The sequence below is a fragment of the Misgurnus anguillicaudatus genome, chromosome 20 (genome assembly GCF_027580225.2).
Source record: "Misgurnus anguillicaudatus chromosome 20, ASM2758022v2, whole genome shotgun sequence".
In the NCBI taxonomy this organism is placed as follows: Eukaryota; Metazoa; Chordata; class Actinopteri; order Cypriniformes; family Cobitidae; genus Misgurnus; species Misgurnus anguillicaudatus.
The window spans coordinates 567,843-582,705 of NC_073356.2; positions in this window are offsets into that span (position 1 = coordinate 567,843).

The window sequence follows — 14,863 nt, forward strand, 5'->3', positions numbered from 1 at the left end:
ACCAGAATTCAAGAAAATGGCATCTTCTCCAGTAAACCCACCCACATTTGGCTTCTGACGCCCATGTTCAAGTGTCTTTACAGGATCTTTATGGCATGTGTGTGAATGCATGCTGTAGATATGGGCCCTAGGATGGGTTTGTCCACAGGTTCCACTATGGCCCCATCCTGATTAACCCATATGAATCTTAAAAAGAATCTGACTTATGTGAGGCCCACCTGGGCAACATATATAAAACCCATATTGCCCTCACTTTATGAAGCCCATATGTGATATACCAGGTCCCGGAATGGGCTTTATTGGTACTTGACTGGCCCCTCATAATGTATGTTTGTGTGTTTACTGATGAGTTTTTAATGCATTTGGCCTGAGAAGTGTAATTATTTTTATTTAATATTATGTATTAATTACAATTTTAATGCTAGATTGTAATTTACCTGATATATTTATTTGATTAATACATTTTTTTAAAATTAATAACCAATAAAAGCAGAAATTTCAGTTTAATAAATGTCAGTTTTCAGCATAAATATTTCATCTATGTAACATCACAAAACATGAAGAGGTGTAATCAGAAAAATAAATTCAGATTCAGTATATCCTTATTTTCTTTAAATTTCATTTCACTTTCAAGCAAAACAATCAAAAACTGTAATGCAGGCAATAGTATTCAACTGCAGCCCTGCAGCGCCCACAATTCAGACCACACGATTCAGACCCTCGTCTCAGGCCGTAAGTAAGGGGAGGCCCCGCAGCAGATGTTTTATGAGACATGCACAAATTTGTGAAATTATAAAAACATAACAGACAACACAGTTGCTACTATAAACAGTTCACTTAATATAGTGATTGTTTATGACATAATAACAGAAAAATTATAAGCAATTCACTAAGTACTGATTGTTTGAACATCTTTTACATTTTATTTTTAAACATTAACCCTATTGTCTTTTATGGTGGCTCTGAACCTGAAGTAATGAAACAAATACCTATCTCGTTATTTCAAGATAGTAATTCATTTTAATAAAATACTAATTGGTCATAATGAAATACTAATTCGTCATAACAAAATACTAATCCATTTTAACAAAATACTAATCCGTTATAACGAAATACTAATCCGTTATGGTCCGTGTACTTTTGCGTCCATTCATTTTTCCTTTATAAACCATGATATGAAAAATAAAATATAAACGGTTGTTGTATTTTTAAAATGCAATATTAAATTTCAAATTTTAAATTCAAACTGTATTTAGAACATCCTACACTCTTAAGAAAAATGGTTCTATATAGTACCAAATAAGGGTTCTTCAGCTTGTAACAATAGCAGCACCCTTTCTGGTACTATATAGAACCCTTTTTAACATGGTTCTATATAGAACCTTGCCTTGAAAAAGTGCTAAATAGAACCTCAGTGGTGCTATAAAGAACCCTTTCATTTATCAGCAGTCAGGAGGATTATTTTTTATTTGTTTTTTTCTTATTTATAGCACTTTATAAGGTTTAACAGTTTAAAAACAGAATTCAGAACATACTTTTATTTTCACTTTTTCATTACATGAGGTGTCATACAATAATAAATATGTGCATTAAAATCACAATCAGAATAAATATATTAATTATTATGCAAATATAACAAATCACTACTCAAATAAGATATGGCTGTTAAATAACAGATTCAATATTAAATAAATTAACAATAAAAATTGGCAATTAAAATCATTTTAAATAGACAACAATTACATGAAATCAATAAAATCATGACATGCAACATCAAAACATGCATATGATAATAAATCCTGAATATTAACATATTATTGACATTACGTTCAGATGTATACATTTTAGCACAAACAGATCGATGACATAGAATACAAATGAATGGGATGTTTATAATGCATTATTAACTGTAAAAATAAAAGACAATAGGATTGTGTCAATCTTTGTAGAATCTCACCAAAAAAGTCCATATTATTTTCTTTACGGGATCATCCAATACTCCAATACTCCATCCAATGTTCTTTGTTTTGTTGCAATGATGCTGAACATTTAGTCAGATAAGAGTAAGATAAGAAATGGTCTGCTATTGTCATGTTGATCTTGAGATGCAGGCTGTGATTAACACAGATCTCCATCACCTGGCTGTGGTCATCATCATACAAGGTTGAGCATCGGGCTGAACAAGATTTGGATCTGTTGGAGATGGGAGAAAGGATAAGACATGGAGACAAAACAAGTTAATATTAGCCTGGAGTTTGCTTACATACTGTATGTAAAACATGATTTGACAGAAGTTTTAAGATGACTCTGCTCAAGATACCTGTTTTGTCAGTAAACATGTGAATGCTTGGTGAAAGATTTATTTATAAATTGAATTCACATAAACCACTGTTATCAAGCCAATGGCAGACCTGCAGAGCTTCACTCATGATCCACCTACAACAGATAGACAAAAATAATTCTGTTATCACAAGTAAATGTGCCACAAGATCACACGCACAATCTCCAAAATGTTTAAACAGTAAATAACTATTATTTTAATGCCAGCATTGAAAGTAACATGCATACATCACCTTTTAAAACAGGATGTGTCTTTCATATCAAGCAGTCATACGCACTGCCTTCACTCCCAGTAAGATTACCTCACATATGAAAACTCTGAAATATCAATAAAAAAAGTAAACACATGTTGTACCACATTCTTTTCATAATTAGTTTAATAAACTTAATGTAAAATATACATGTATATGCTTTATAACAAACACTATAACAAATCATTATCCTAAGTCATTGTTAAAGCAGAGTCTCCTATCATTAAAAAAAGTATGAAGCTTACTTGCTTTAAAGGGAATGAAGCTTACAGTATAACGGTTACCTGTTATAAAATAAATAAATTACAATAAGAACACAAAAAAATACAATTTTAATAATGTTTTTAACAGTAAATGATGATTATTTTCCTCTCTTACCTGTTTGTGTTGTTAGTCTGCAGGCAGTTCAGCAAGACTGATGATTCAGGGCTTTTACAGGTGAAAATAATCAGGAGGCAGCTTGAAAATAACTGACTAAATTTAAAATCAAAAAAGGAGGGAAATAAAGAACCCTTTTGCCAAGACAAAGAACCATTTCAGCAAAAAATGGTTCTTCAGTAAGCTATGGTTCTATATAGAACCTTTACCATCGTTTCAGAACCTTTGAAGAACCTTTTTTCTTAAGAGTGTACCCCAAAAAAACAAATATTGATGTATTTTCAGATTTTTGTTTATGATTTTGGCACCTTTATTATACATTTAAAACTAAAATTAAAAAACGCGATTATTAGCTATTTCACATTCAGACTTCTTTGGCAGTGATCGCAGTGCTTTGCTTCATGCATGTAAACATCATCATTCTACGCATTTTGTACATTTCTTCAAGTTTTGTCAAATTATGTTAACACAGCAAGCAAAAACCGAGACTCTATAGTCCGGCTTGTGCAATAGGAACACACTTCTACCCTAAATAACCTTGAATTTGGTTACATGCCGCTTGCCAAAATAACTTGGAGAAGTACTGTATTCCATCATGTAAGCAACAGGTGTTCAAGGTTTTTGCTTTAATTTCTTTTACATGTTGTAAACATAAGCATCGTCTATTCTTGGGCTATTATACTATTAGACTTTCACTGACAACCTAAATTTTGCCTTGTTTTAGCCAAAATTGCTTGCTGGGAAGCCGGTGAATGCGGAAGACAGATACACATTTTATAATTAACGGCTATTAAAATGAACATGCAGTGTTGCAGTCAGAAACAATTAATTGACTAGTTTTAGATTCAGCCTGTGCGCATCTGTCATCGCAACAAGTTATGGTTCAGACACAGGTATTTAAACGCAAAACAACATTCATTCACAACGAGAAATGTTCAAAGTGAACGGGAAGGACTGTGCGAAAATAGAGAGATTATGTAGTATAAAAAAGACCGACGTCCGTCTGAAACAGTAAAAAAAGTAGTTTGTTATTTATATATATATATATATATGATATAATTTTCACAAATCAGGCTCTATCTAAAACAATCAAATTGGCATGAACACCGACTGCTTGTTGATTGAAAATAGCCGTTAATGGTAAAACCCCTCAGTTGAAACTGAAAAACTAAGCGGAGGAAGAAGATCCCCAGTTTAAGATTAATGTAAAATAATTGTGTTGTTTTACACTTGTTTTGAAATTATTTTTTTTCATTAAAACCTTTAAAACCCGTTTTCATTTAGTCATGGAAGTACAATCTTCTTCTTTCTTTATTTCTTAACCCCATTCCAGCATCTACGGCTATATTCATGGCGAGAACCAGGTAATCCATACACAAGTTTATTCAGACAAGTTGATTTATACACAAGTTGGGGGAGGGACATTTGGTATCTCCAACTTGCATGTTTTTGGGAGGAAACCGGAGTACCTGGAGTAAACCCACGCTGACACAGGGAGAACATGCAGAAACTCCACACAGAAAGGCCACCTGCCCCATGGAAGTAAAAAAGCAGGCTTTTAATTGCTTTAAATGGCTATCTAATATATCATCAAAAAATAATTTACAAGTATGTAAGAAAAGGTTTGTACTGTAAAAATACTTTATTTGTTACGTTGTTACAAACAGGAGATAAAGAATTTACAAACCGCAAAGTCTCCGCAAGGTTCAGCTCTTGGACAGCGTCAGTTTTTTTAAGCATTACTTAAAAATGTTTCTCATCTCACCATATCCACAGGTACAGAGTCATCATATACAATAAATCCGTGAGGTAGCATTTAAAAACATTTAAAAACAGATGCATTTGTTTAAAGCAAAGCATTTATTTACCAGGCTGCAGGTGAAGCAGCTCTTTGTGCCTTCTAACGTCTCATAATTAGTCCTCATTTATGTCCAAGAGACTCAATAATAATCTTTCACATTCAATCCTTAAATCTTTTATATTTAAAAGCGTTTTCGTGCTGCTGTGCATTCATGTATCCTATGTGTTAAGCAAACCCGCGTTGTCGTCCCGTTTCGGCGCATATTACTAATGCGCTCTTTCACGAGTTCACACTTACAAATAATTCAGAAGAGTTATTAATATGCGTATTTGGCGTGCTGTCCGAGGAGAGGGCTCCGAGCTCGTTAATGGACTGAGCCCGGAGCGCTTCCTGGTGGGGAGAGGGTTCCGGGCTCAGCCTTAGGCCCGAACCCAGAACAATCCCCCCTGTTCTGGTTAGTAAGGTGACTTAACCGTTATAATGAAATACTAATCCGTTATAACGAAATACTAATCCGTAATAACAAAATACTAATTTGTTATAACGAATTAAGTATCACATTATTTCGTGATTGCATCTCATTATGTAAGTCCGTGTACTTTTGCGTCCATTCATTTTTTCTTTATAAACCATGATATGAAAAATAAAATATAGACGGTTGTTGTAATGCAATATTTAATTTCAAAATTTAAATTCAAACTTTATTTAGAACATCCTACCAAAAAAACAAAAACAAATATTGATGTATTTTCAGATTTTTGTTTATGATTTTTGCACCTTTATTATACATTTAAAAAATGCACAACTAAAATAAAAATAAAAACGCGAGCTATTTCACATTCAGACTTCTTTGGCAGTGATCGCGGTGCTTTGCTTCATGCATGTAAACATCATTACTCTACGCATTTTGTAAATTTCTTCAAGTTATGTCAAATTATTTTAACCCAGCAAGCAAAAACCGAGACTCTATAGTCCGTCTATGTGCAATAGGAACTAACTTCTACCCTAAATAACCTTGAATTTGGTTACATGCCGCTTTTGCCAAAGTAACTTGCAGAAGTACTGTATTCCATTATGTAAGCAACAGGTGTAAGGTGTTTGCTTTAATTTCTTTTACATGTTGTAAACAGCAGAGGCGTCATGCCCATTGAAACTGAGGGGGCAGTTGCCCTCTCGGATTTTTGAGCCAAATGGATTTTGCAAGCAACCTTAAAAATCAAAAAGCATCCATTAATTTTTTAATCTGTTTAAAATGCCCAAATTGTCAATTTTGTGCTGCATCCGTGTCACTTTTCATAGTTTTGATAGTGTTTTGATCGTGTACATTACTTTATTCTGGCGGCAGGCGCTCGGCGCAGCCGCAGACGTCAGCGTCTGCGCGCACTCACGAGCTTAGATGTTGCTGCTGGCTGCATTTGGCTAGCGCTCACGAGCTTAGATGTTGCTGCTGAATTAAAACGTGTAAGAAACGCTCACAGGTTGCTTCAGGTTGAGTTGTGATTTTAAAGTGTAGTTGTGGTCAGAGACGAGGCGAGCAGAAGAACTATTAGTTTTAAATTGCCCATTCCCCTTTCCCCCTTTTTCCCTTTCCTTTTTAAATATTTAATAAAGTTTATTTTAAACGTAGTTTACTCGTCTGTCTGGTCATTGGGGTGGTCTTGGGAACCTCCTCGAGGTGGAAGAGTTGAGAGGGGCGTGACCTTTAGTCTATTCGGGTCCGCCCCCGGCCGTGACAGTAACATTATACACACAACCTTTAACTTCAGTGTTAAATAATACGTTGTTTAATAGGTCATTATCAATATCTGAATGAGAAATGAACTGACATTCTAGCATCTGAAATCTCAGTAACTTGTAGGAATCACGTGGGCTACTGTAAGAATGCAATGTATTATAATATCTCGTTGTACTATCGTAAATATAAAAATATAGGTGGACAATTAAAACCATTCAAATAGTTGCATTTTATAAACTAACGTTACTGATCTTAAGTGTATTTGTAGAACGGACTTCACAAATCTAACTATAGGCGAACGAGCACAAAGTTAGCTAAGATAGCTTACCTGAAACTGGCCACCTTTTAAACACCCGGCCGCGGCGTGGTTTAAAGTTACCGGAACATCGTAGTCGAACCATTACTTGGGATAAGGGTGTTCCTCAGTTGGCTTAAAATTGGTAAGAAAGAAACATAAAGGCGCTCGAGTGAGCTTTTTAAGCTTAACGCGTCGCCTTCAGTCACTGCCTCAGCTGCTCATCGTCTATGCGGCCGGAAGAACGTTGACAAAATGAGCGCAATGGCGCCGCCCTGGTTGTCGTGAAAAATAAGGTAAATACTGTACACATAGCTGAAGCATTCAGTTTCTCAAAGTGACAGGTTTGGAAGGAGGGAAATGGTACTCTAATGGATAAATTAAATAGGCCTGTTTACAATTTATAGTTGAGCTCAAAAGAAAACATTTAAATAAAAATAAATAGGCTACAAAAGATGCAGGGATCATACATTATGTAGCAAACATTGTGTATAATGTTTGCTAATTTGGGTTTTGACAACCAATAGGCCTAATAATCATCGACTAGCCTACAATCGGAGACGACTACCCATCAGACTATGGTCTCTTTTATTAATGGTATGTTTTTAATTATCATAGCAGCATTAGCATAAATAGATAGTCTATGCATATAAGCCCAAACAGAAATGCACAGTTTGTGTGTGTGGCCAACACCAGGTATTCATCAAGGTGTGGGGTCTGTTTACACAGCCAGAAACAAACAAACAAACAGCTTTATTTTATCTAACCCCAGGGATGGGCAGTATTTCAAATACATGTATTTCAAATACATGTATTTAAAATACGTATTTGAAATACAAAATAGTATTTTGTATTTTGTATTTTAAAGCCTTTGAAAAATATGAAATGTAATTTGTATTTAAATACATTTAAGATGAGTATTTTTGTATTTTTAAAATACTCAAAATACTTTGAGCCATGCAGTCAACCAATCAGGGTGCTGTTTTCATGCATCAACTAGTTCAGACCAGACACCAGAGTTCAGGTAAGCAAATATATCTGTGCAGCTTTTAGTGGGTAATAATTGAAATGTTGGAGTGGGAAAAAAAGCAAGGGCGATTGAATCATTGGGTGTGATGTTGCACGACTGAGACAGAGTGTGGAACACTGACAAAAAGGCCTACACTTTTGACTTAAAGGAAAACCACCATTTTTTTATGTTTTGCTGTGTTCTTGCCTCAACTCGGACAGATTAATACATAACTATCTATTTTCAATGCATGGAGGACGAGCACTTTGTTTGCAACATTTCGACCTCAGCGCACAGGAGTGATGATGTTACTGCGCCAGAGGTCGGAGTGCTGCAAACTGGGTGCTCTTCCGCCATACAATATAGTTCTAATTTTTTATTCACTTAAAAATCACGTTTTATTTTGTGCCACCATACTTACTCGTGTAACTACTCATGTAACAGTCTTTAAATAGAGAAAACATGTAAGTGTTTGGTGGCTTCTAAATTCTTCCCTGTGTAGATTCTAAGGAATAAATGGGGCTAGGCTAAATGCTAACACATTCATGACACGCTGTGCAAAGATAAAGTGCACATATTCAAAAAAGATGGGCATGTGTTCATTCGTCTGGGTTGAGGTGGGAACATAGTAAAATATTGAAAAACTGTGGTGTTTTCCTTTAAAGGCCCTTTCACACGTGATGCGGCAAGTGGTGGAATCAGCACACAGTTGCTGATTTCTTTTTAGCTTTGTGCAGTTGAAGCCTTGTTTACACTTCTGCAATTCGCATGGCTCTACTCTACGGCGTGAACCTGCAGCCTCCTCAGTAAACCTACAAGACTTTTATGATTGACGTGCTCTCCGTTGTATAATTCTGTAAATGACAGAGGGCGACTTGGAGCATGGCCGGACTTACCATTGGGCTTGAGTGGGCTTGAGCCCAGGGGCCCCGGCCAATAGGGGCCTCCGTGCCGGCTTGCGTTCGTTTGATTTGTTCAGTCGTTTTCATTTTTTATTTTACAGCCTATTCACCTTATTTTTCACGACAACAAGGGCGGCGCCATTTCGCTCATTTTGTCAACGTTCTTCCGGCCGCATAGACGATGAGCAGCTGAGGCCGTTACTGAAGGCGACGCGTTAAGCTTAAAAAGCTCACTCGAGCGCCTTTATGTTTCTTTCTTACCAATTTTAAGCCAACTGAGGAACACCCTTATCCCAAGTAATGGTTCGACTACGATGTTCCGGTAACTTTAAACCACGCCGGGTGTTGAAAAGGTGGCCAGTTTCAGGTAAGCTATCTTAGCTAACTTTGTGCTCGTTCGCCTAAAGTTAGATTTGTGAAGTCCGTTCTACAAATACACTTAAGATCAGTAACGTTAGTTTATAAAATGCAACTATTTGAATGGTTTTAATTGTCCACCTATATTTTTATATTTACGATAGTACAACGAGATATTATAGTGCATTGCATTCTTACAGTAGCCCACGTGATTCCTACAAGTTACTGAGATTTCAGATGCTAGACTGTCAGTTCATTTCTCATTCAGATATTGATAATGACCTATTAAACAACGTATTATTTAACACAAGTTAAAGGTTGTGTGTATAATGTTACTGTCTCTTTTTAATGCATCTCTCTCTTACACACTGTTCTGTTTAAGTATGGGTGCCATTTATATATTAATTCTTATGATGCAAGTTTATTTTAAATACTAACATAAAAATGTTTATGGTTATATTGTTTTCACAGATGCATTGATGTGATGTAGTGGACAACTGTGAGGATGATACAATCAACATGTTCCTAAACTGTGATGCAGAAACACAATGGGAGGATCCATCCGTCTCTGACCACAACTACACTTTAAAATCACAACTCAACCTGAAGCAACCTACATCTGATATGGGAAAACAATGGTGCGGTTTCCCTGACAGGGCTTATGCTGGTCCCAGGCTAAAATGCATATTTAAGCTACAATAATTTAAAAACACCTTTTACTGACATACTTCAACATATATGAGTGCCATTGTTTTGTCACAAGATGCGCACCCGTCTTGTTTTTTTTGTAGGGTTTGTTTTAAAAACTAAAATGTCCTAATATAATAAAATCCTAGTCCTGTAAACCCTGTCCGAGAAACTGCTTCAATGTGTTGAGCTGGCACAAATGTACATATCTCTGCTGAGAAACAACCATCTTTGGTTCAGCTTTACAGAGGGTTGATATTGCATCCATTACACAGTCGCCAAGCACTTTACCAGTACATACACCAACAGCTTCCAGATAAACACTTGGGATCAGCTCCTGATGACTCCGATAAAGCTGTGTCTTAATTTATTGCAGGGTGGTCTTGCTTTACATGTTGTAAAGTTACATTAAACCTTCATATGTGATCAGATGTCATGCAGTGATATTAAACATTTACTGTGTGATCAGATGTTGTGCATTTATATTAAACCTTTACAATGTGATCAGATGTTGTGCAGTTATATTAAACCTTTACTATGTGATCAGATGTTGTGCAATTATATTAAACCTTTACTATGTGATCAGATGTTGTGCATTTATATTAAACCTTTACAATGTGATCAGATGTTACCTGCCATGCAGTTATTAAACCTTTACTATGTGATCAGATGTTGTGCAATTATATTAAACCTTTACTATGTGATCAGATGTTGTGCATTTATATTAAACCTTTACAATGTGATCAGATGTTACCTGCCATGCAGTTATTAAACCTTTACTATGTGATCAGATGTTGTGCAATTATATTAAACCTTTACTATGTGATCAGATGTTGTGCATTTATATTAAACCTTTACAATGTGATAAGCTGTTACCTGTCATGCAGTTATATTAAACATTTACTATGTGATCAGATGTAACCTCCCATGCAGTTATATAAACCTTTACAGTGTGATCAGATATTATCTGTAAGGAATTTCTTAAACCATATGTAAGCTTTGTAGATTCCACTTAAAAGGATTTAAGTCGCCTGATTTGAAGGAATAAGTGTTGGCAAGTTTGCAAATGAATTCTATCATGGTACCACATAAAAACGAAATAGTTATTGGACTGGCTAAGGTGCACAATTGCTTTTAAAAAGACGAAATCACTGTGTAAATATTGGTAGACATACTTTTAATAATTTTCAATGTTGCTCCATCAACTCCTGACAGGACGAGGTAATAAAATATGCCAGGTTACTTGCCGCGGCCGCTTCATATCGTCTAACCACGAGACGATTGATGGGACAATATAAGACTATCCGAGCGTCATATGAAGTTTTAACCGTCCTCCTAATTTAAAACATTTACAGCAGTAGCGATATTTGTCATTTCGCTAAAGTTATAGTGAACTACAAACAATCTTCTAACCACCAAACTAACCACCGAATGCACTGTGCCATATTAGCAGCGGAAGTCGGTTGACAAAATGCGGAAGAGCGAAGAATTAAAAAGGGGCGTGGCGGAATAAGGTGAATTGGTTGGTGCTGCATTTAATTCGTTAATATATGTCAGTCATCTTGGTGCTGAATATGACGCGCTGAGTTTACTGCTTTTGAAACCCAAAGATGCTAGTATATAGCGAATACGCGAAATGAGAGTCATGAATGAGCTTTACAGATAACGAGAAAGAGCAATGCAAAAATGAAGCGATCAGCATGAAAAAGGATTACTAGAGTAAGCTATGGTCTTGTAACTCTGTTTTTTCTTGTTTGTTTGTAATCTAACGTGATACGCAGCAGGTATACGCAGTATACCCACTAGGAAAGGTCAAGGATTTCCGTATACCCATTTAAAAAAGCGTGAAAATACTTAACAGTGTGTGACAAACCTTTGACACTATCATTCATCAATTGACATCTGAATCACTCACCATTCGCATGCTCCACTTGCTACTTTGGCGGGTTGAACCTCATATACAGTCGGCGATTTGATATTTGGTACATTTGACTTCATGCGGCACTGCGCGATCCGATCATTAGCCTATATGAAATCAAATTATCACGGCGCAAAAGTGACTGTAAAGCAGACGGGTGTATTCATGTGGTTCAACAACAGCCAAAAGAATGACATCAGAGTACCGCGAGAGCGATTCGAGAAATCACACGGAGAAGTCTGCTTTCTAATCGCTCTCGCGGTACTTTGACATCATCACCAAGCGGTCTGCGTAGCGCCAAATGAAATCCAATCTGCTCGCAGTCTGCAGCTCACACGACACTGTAACCAAACTGTGAAGGAGTGGAGCAGAGCTACGAAACATAACAAAATCCAGAGAGTTAACCACGCACATATGATTATGTCAACATTTAAATCATCAGTCCAGTTTATTACTTCATCTGGAGGTGAGAATGCACTAAATCATGGCCATGTTGATGTTCTGATGGTTTTTGATATAATCCACTAGCTAGCCTACTGACTGTAGTTTCTCTTTCAGCATGTTTGCTTGTGCTTAACAGAATCACAGTTTAAACTTCTGAAAAGTGTTCATTTTTATATATACGTTAAGGTTTTAATGTATTACGTTCATATCAGACGCAAAAATTAATGAATGATCATCTTCTCCACTTTGGTTTTTGGTGTCTAATATTACTGGTCTTGTCATAATTATTATATTACATCCTAAAATATTTTCTTTTCACTGCACCACTTAGGCTATATGCACAAAATACGCTTGTTGATTATGTTTATAACTTTAACATTCACCTTATTACACACCATATAATCAAAACATATCATTCTTTTCTTAAGCTAAGTCTAACACAATGATTTTAAATGTTGTTATGGGGTATTTTTTAATGCGCATGATTAATTTGGATTTGTGACATCCCTAAAATACATGATTTAATTTTAGACTGGGCTTATGTTCTGCTTTAGAGATATAGGGGCAGTTTCCTAATCAGGTCTTATCCTAGTCCAAGACTTAAATGCATGTTTGATCTGTCTTAATTTAAACACATCTTGCACTGATATATCTTAACATATATCATTGCCATTGTTTTGTCTCAAGACGCACACCAGTGATGTTTTTTGTAAGGTTTGTTTGTAAAAATTAATTGAATGCCCTAATATAACCTAGCAATAGGCCTAGTGCTAGATTAATCTAAACCCTGTCGGGAAACTTCCCTAAAATGTAGTTCTATGATATATTTTTTATTTTAGGTTGTTTACTGTATGTGCACTCTCAGAAGATAATTTACACAAGCTGTCACTGGGGTGGTTCCCTTTCAAATAGTACAGCTTTGTACCTAAAGAGTGCATATAATGGGTACAAATGTACCTATATCTGTACCTAAATGGTAAATATTAGGACCCATTTAAAGGGTACCGTCCCAGTGACAGCTTTTGTACCTTTTGTTCTGATAGTGTAGGGCCCAAAATTTATTCAAGCCCAGCGGCCTCCACCCTGTTAAGTCCTGCCCTGCTCGTGAGTAATTGTTCTCAAAACCATCAAAAAGCAGTGATGAGAGAAAGTAGTTTGCCGAATAATTTGTCAAACACTCATCTCGTGAGAAGTAAATACATGGATTTCTTCACATATAAACTGTTTAGGTTGTTGGTCGACGACACATGAAAAAGTTTTTATGATGTTTTTATAAAACATCACTTTACTTGAATGGGTGTTCATAGGGCTGACATGACACGTGTCATGAATATGGGGGAGATTTTGTGCACATTTATGACAACTGTCATTAGGTGTCATTTGTTCAATCGTCATTTTTGTTGCAAAGATGACATTGTTTGAGATGTCTTTGTTGTGACAACTTGACATTAACAAATACATCATAACTTGTCATGACAACTTGACATTAACCAAGACAACATAACTGACCACTTTTTACCAGTGATGCAAATATAATTTGTCATTAAAATGTCATTAATTGTTAATACTCTGTTAAATAGTTTTATAACAGCATCACGAATATTCTTCAGTTCATAATGTTTATTTGACCGAGTATTAATAATATTTGACATAGCATTAACACTTAATGACATTTAAATCACAGTTTAATGCAATGTTAACCCACAAAGCTAGGTAGTTTTTGGGTTTGATAATTTTTGTTTATGATTTATAACAAGTTGTGTTGTATTGGTTTATGTGTCAAGTTGTCATAACAAAGATATCACAAACGATGTCATCTTTGCATTAAGAGTTACATAATTGGGTAGGTGACACTTGGTGGCAGTTGTCGTGGACGTGCGTGGAGTCTTCTTCATGTTCATGACACGTGTCATATTATAATTATGAAGGTTTCATGTCAGTCTTATGAACACCCCTTCAAGTGAAGTGTTACCAAGTTTTTTTTCTAGTTTTTTAATTCCTTCAGGGCAGGGGAAAGCAAGAGGTACGTAAAATAAAATGAAAGTTTCTAAGCAGTTGCACACATCTAAATGCTTTTTGGCATTCATAAATAGACCCAGATAGATTTCAGCCTTATATGGCTACTTGCACTGAATCACCAATTTCACATGTATTTTGTGTATTTTCAAAATACAAAATACTGTATTTGTATTTAAATACATTTTTCTTCACATTATTTTGTATTTGTATTTAAATACATTTTTCGACACAGTATTTTGTATTTGTATTTGAAATACATTTCCATGTATTTATGCCCATTTCTGTCTAACCCTAACCTTATTGAGCCTTCAAAGTGCTCTCTGAAACTTCTCCTGAGATGGCTTGTGTACTTGAAATGAGAACATGAAAAGTTTGTTGTAGAGCTAAGCAAAATACATCATTAGAAAGGTCTTGACCTGCAGAATAACATATGTCAGTATAAAGGATCCACATGGCATCTGCTTTGAAATACGGACCTTTGAAACATCACCTTGGTGCATTTTTGAAGGGTTATAATTAGGCAACAAAAGGGGCTATAGACATGGGACAAACTGTTAATGAGAGCTCTTGACCTCAGTTATAATGTCAATATAGTCAACAACTTGGGACTTTATCAAATATGGTTAAAATTTATTTAAACCTATTTAACAATTAAATATTTAAAATCTGATTGCATAAGTGGGTTAACAATCCCCCTAAACACCTTACTGTACTCTCAACTCACTAT